This window comes from Bos taurus, chromosome 5 (genome assembly GCF_002263795.3).
Source record: "Bos taurus isolate L1 Dominette 01449 registration number 42190680 breed Hereford chromosome 5, ARS-UCD2.0, whole genome shotgun sequence".
Classification (NCBI taxonomy): domain Eukaryota; kingdom Metazoa; phylum Chordata; class Mammalia; order Artiodactyla; family Bovidae; genus Bos; species Bos taurus.
The window spans coordinates 101102079-101108078 of NC_037332.1; positions in this window are offsets into that span (position 1 = coordinate 101102079).

Sequence of the window (6000 nt, forward strand, 5' to 3'; positions counted from 1 at the left end):
ATGTTGGTACTATGGTATTCTCAGCAAGCTAGGTTTCTGCTGTCCTCATTTGAGAAGAAGAATGAAGACAGGGGTGTGTTTCTGTCCCACTCGCAGTCTGCTGAGCTGAGACTACCTCTGGAGAGCAGGGACTAACTAAATTAAGTCCTGCTTTGGGGGAAAAACCAGGGAGGAACCGCCCGGGGCTGGGCCACTCCTTGCTTGCTTCTGTGTCTCCTCCACCCTGCTCGATTAATTATAAGGTCACCTCTTTTCTTTTCCAAATCCATTCCAGCAAAGGATGTAACGTGTCAAAGTTCAGATATGAATGCATCAGGGCAAATGTGGTTCCCATGCAACCCCACCCAAGCTTCGACAGTACCTGAACTAACATTTAGTTTCCTGAAGTAAGACATGAAAAAAAAACTGATCGTGCCTATTACAAGAGGCAAAGGAGAAACAGAGACATCACATGCTCAGATTATACATAGGAGAAGGATTTTTTTCCAATAAATATCTATTGGTCACTGTTATAGGATGAATTGCGCTCCCTTTAAATTTGTATGCTGAAGCCCTATCCCCAGTCAATACCTCAGAGTGTGACTGTTTTTGGAGATGGGGTCCAGTCTGCCAGCTGAACCTAAAGATTTTGGACATGTCTCCACAATCATATAAGCCAATTGTAAATCGTGTTTGTGTGTGTGTATGTGAATTTGATTTATATATAAAAGACATCTTCAGCATGTTAAACATAATAGGGAAAGTATTCAAAGACCTTTTCTTTGACTTCGAAGAAAATACTTCATAACATAACGTACACATGAAAAGTTGAATAATGAATGAAAAAAGTACTAAAGAAATGCCTTGTGGGGCTTCCCTGGTGGTCCAGTGGTTAAGAATCTGCGCTTCCACTGCAGGGGGCTCCCTCTCCATCCCTGGAATGATTTAATATCTAAAACATGCAACTGATAATACTTGTTTAGAAGACAAATCTGTGGGCTGGGTTAGAGTTGAAAGGAAAAGGTCAAAGGAATATAGCGTGTGACTGAGAAGTTTCAGGGAACCTCTTTCATACAGGTTCTCATTGGACTTTCATGGCCTTTAATTTTTTTTATATGTAATTTTATTTATTTATTTATTGTTTGCTATGCTGGCTCTTCATTGCTGCTCGGGCTTTTCTCCAGTTGCTTCTCTCTAGTGGGCTTCTCACTGCGGTGGCTTCTTTTGTGTGGAGCATAGGCCTGGATGCTCTGTGTGATGAAGGGTCTTCCTGGATCAGGGAAGACTGGCAGGTGGATTCTTAGCCACTGAGCCACCGGAGAAGCCCTATCACTCTTACTTTTTAACTTTAAATCCTTTACTAAACCAAAAAGAAAGAACATCTTCCATTTTGAAAGACAGGAACTTCCTCTTCAGTCATAACCATATTATTTTGTCTATGAGGCACTGATTTATCTATATTAAGGTACTCTTCTTCAACGTGATTTGGGAGAGGGGGAAGGAGAGAAAGGAGGAGTAAAACAGATGTAAGTGCTTCCAGTAAAGCATAACCTTCCTTCTGGAGGCGCACACTATAAGAGATTGATATGAGAGTAGAACAAAAGTTTTCCTAGAAAGTCAGCAATGCTGGGCACATAGGAAGCATTCAATATGTTATTGTTGACTGCTGAAGTGAACCAATAGCACCTATACACTTCACAGAAAGATACTGGACACTCTACACCAGCCACCACTATTTTATTACTGTGGTTATGTATTAATAATATGTGAGCCCCAAGGAAGAACAGGCTGTAAGCTCAGGCCACTTAAAACAGTGTCTTGCTGTGGGAGGTATTTAATAAATATGAAAGAGTGAAAAAAAAATGAGAGCAAATTAAGGTAATTTTAGCAAAAATCATACAGTAAGACCCTCCAAAAATTTGTCCTTGCATAAAAGCGACCAAAAAAGCCTGGCACAAATGGTAACGATGTATCCAAGGAACATTTAGTAAAGAAAAAGAGCCAAACCTGGTAACAGCAATGAACTTTGCAGCATTTTAACTTATCTTAATCCCACTCCCCACTCCCCAGTTCTGTGGCAGCCTTAAAAATAAAGCCTGCGTTTCTAATACCGTGCGTGACTGCGTCCTAAGTCGCAGTCGTGTCGGATTCTTTGCGACCCTATGGACCTTAGCCCGCCAGGCTCCTCTGACCGTGGGATTCTCCAGGCAAGAATACTGGCATGGGTTGCCATGTCCTCCTCCAGAGTATCTTCCTCACCCAGGGATGGATGGTGTCTCTTAAGTCTCCTGCCTTGGCAGGAGGGTTCTTTACCACTAGCGCCATCTGGGGGTGGGGGAGCAGAAGAGATCTTATTCCCAAAGAAACGTCATTATTTGATCTATTTGCTAGGGGTTCCCTGGAAGACCACTGGCAAGGCTCTTTAACTTCACACAAACTTGCCCAGAGCTAACCACCTTGGGGACCGAGGGAAGAGCATTTGCTGAATGTTTCAACATCACAGCTGCCTGAAATGTTGATACACATAATAGACTAACCACAAAGCTTAAAAAGAAAAGCTGAGGAATGAGGTATCCATAGGGGCTTTGAAAAAGCCTGACATTGAAAATTTATTTGGAATTATTTTTAAAAACCACAGAACAAACAAATAACAAGTTTAAGAAGCACCAAAATGATAAACCTCAAGGAGGCAGCAGAATCTACTTCGCAGAGCTGCCCCGTATTATTATTTGAGACGTTTGCTGCTGCTGCTGCTAAGTCACTTGAGTCGTGTCCGACTCTGTGTGACCCCATAGACGTCAGCCCACCAGGCTCTCCTGCCCCTGGGATTCTCCAGGCAAGAACACTGGAGTGGGTTGCCATTTCCTTCTCCAATGCATGAAAGTGAAAAAGTGAAAGTGAAGTCGCTCAGTCGTGTCCGACTCTTAGCGATCCCATGGACTTCAGCCTACCAGGCTCCTCCATCCATGGGATTTTCCAGGCAGGAGTACTGGAGTGGGGTGCCATTGCCTTCTCCTTGAGACATTTGGTTTTCAGTAAAACATTTATGAGAAATAAGTAAGTATCATTTATACACAGGGGAAAAAATCAATAGAAATAGTCATTGAGGAAGTCCAGATGTTGTACTTACTAGGTAAAAACTTTGTGTTAGTTATTTTTGTTTTTAATTAGAGAATAATTGCTTTACAATGTTGTGTTGCTTTATACTGTACAACACTGTAAATCAGCTGTAAGTATAGTGTGTCCCCTCCCACTGGAGCCTCGCTCCCACACCCCCAATTATTTTAAATGTGATCAAATCACATCTAAAGAACTAACTAAAGTATGGGAATGATGTCTCATCAAATAGAGAATATCAATAAAGAGAAAGTTTGGGGAACTTCTTTGACTGTCCAGTAGTTAAGACTCTGTGGATTCTGATGCAGGGAGCACGGGTTTGATCACCTGGTTGGGGAACTAAGATCCCATATGGTGCAGGGTTGCAGCCACAACAAAAAAATAGAGAAGAGAGAGAAAAAAATTTTAAAGGATCTAGATAGAGATTTTGATGTTGAAAAACATGTATTCTATCCTGGGAAATGTTTTACATGCCCACTTTTTTTGTTTTTGCTAAATTGCTTCAGTCATGTCCAACTCTTTTCAACACTATGCACTGTAGCCCACCAGGCTCCTCTGTCCATGGGATTCTCCAGGCAAGAATACTGGAGTGGGTTGCCATGCCTTCCTTAAGGTGGGTCTTCCTGACCCAGGGATCAAACCAGCATCTCTCATATCTCCTGCATTGGCAGGAGGGTTCTTTACCACTAGTGCCACCTGGAGAGCCCTTATGTGCAGTAGAGAAAATGCGTTTTGCTACTGTTGGGTGTTGAAGTAGTCCATGGATGTCTGTTAGATGTAAAGTTGGTCAAGTCTATTTCCCTGTTGATTCTCCTTGCACTTCTTCTAACCATTATTGAAAGTGGGGTATTAAATTCTACAGTCATTATTGTTGAATTGTCTATTTCTTCCTTCAATTTTGTCCATTTTTATTTTTCAGACCTGTTTTAGTTACATAGGTTTATAATTGTTACTTCTTCTTCATAGATTGACCTTTTCTCATTACATCTTTTTTTGTTCTCTAGTAACGATTTTTGTCTTCAAGACTGCATTGTCTGATATTGGTATAGTTACTCTAGCTCTCTTTTGGTTACTGTTTCACAGCATAGCCTATTCTGTTCCTTTACCTCTAATCTACTTGCACCTTTGAATCAAACATGACAACATATAATTGGATCACGTGTTTCCTTTTATATATCCGTATGCCAATTTCAGCTTTTTGATAATTCCATCTACTTTCATTGAATGTATTAAAGGAACAGTTAGAATTTCTGTCTGCCAGTTTGCCGTTTGTTTACTATGTCTTTTTGTTCCTCAGTTCCTCCATTACTGCATTCTTTTTTGTTATAGCTTTCTAGTGGGTCACTTAAATGTTCTTGTTTCTTTACTATGTACTTTTATTTTTTTGGCCACAGGATCTTACCTCCCCAACCAGGGATGGAACCCAGGCCGTTGGCAGTGAAAGCTGAGATTCCTAACTACTGGACCACCAGGGAATTCCCTACAAATTTTTAAATTGTGTGTTTAGTGGTTGCTCTGTGAATTATTATTAACATCTTAATTGGTTGCAATCTGTCTTGGATTAATACAAATTCCATTTCAATAGTTTACAGAAACTTTACTCTTACATAGCTCCACTCCCTCCTATCTTTATCCTGCATATTGTCACCCTGCTTATTTAACTTCTATGCAGAGTACATCATGCAAAATGCCGGGCTGGACGAAACACAAGTTGGAATCAAGATTTCCGGGAGAAATATCAGTAACTTCAGATATGCAGATGACATCATCCTTATGGCAGAAAGTGAAGAAGAACTAAAGAGCCTCTTGATGAAAGTGAAAGAGGAGGTTGAAAAAGTTGGCTTAAAACTCAACATTCAGAAAACTAAGATCATGGCATCCAGTCCCATCACTTCACGGCAAATAGATGGGGAAACAATGGAAACTGACAGACTATTTTTCTGGGCTCCAAAATCACTGCAGATGGTGACTGCAGCCATGAAATTAAAAGACACTTGCTCCTTGGAAGAAACGTTATGACCAACCTAGACAGCATATTAAAAAGCAGAGACATTACTTTGCCAACAAAGGTCCGTCTAGTTAAAGCTATGGTTTTTCCAGTAGTCATGTATGGATATGAGAGTTGGACTATAAAGAAAGCTGAGTGCTGAAGAATTGATTCCTTTGAACTGTGGTGTTGGAGAAGACTCTTGAGAGTCCCTTGGACTGCAAGGAGATCCAACCAGTCCATCCTAAAGATCAGTCCTGGGTGTTCTTTGGAAGGAATGATGCTAAAGCTGAAACTGCAGTACTTTGGCCACCTCATGCGAAGAGTTGACTCATTGGAAAAGACTGATGCTGGGAGGGATTGGGGACAGGAGGAAAAGGAGACAACAGAGGATGAGATGGCTGGATGGCATCACTGACTCGATGGACGTGAGTTTGAGTGAACTCTGGGAGTTGGTGGTGAACAGGGAGGCCTGGTGAATCGCAATTCACGGGGTCGCAAAGAGTAGGACACGACTGCGTGACTGAACTGAATATTTTTTTGGAAACTGGGTTTATCAAACAATATAATGTAGCAACTTTGGCAATCAGATTCTCCCTCTTCCCAGTTCACTGTTGTTGGTTCCCTGACCGGCAGTTGAACCCACGACCACAGCAGTGAAAGCGCCCAGTCCTAACTACAGGACCACCAGGGCGGTCCCTTTTTCTCGTCTTTTTTTCTTCTTCATGTCTTTCTTGAACACATGTACAGCCTGACTCATATGGCCTCCTAGATTCCAGGATATATTGAAGCTTTCAAAGCCCCTACGGCTAATTCATTCTTCAGCTTTTCCCTTTTAAGCTTTTTGGTTAATCTATTGTTTACCCCAGCTGTGATCAAAGTTTGGTTTTTTAAAAACATTATTTATTTTACATAGC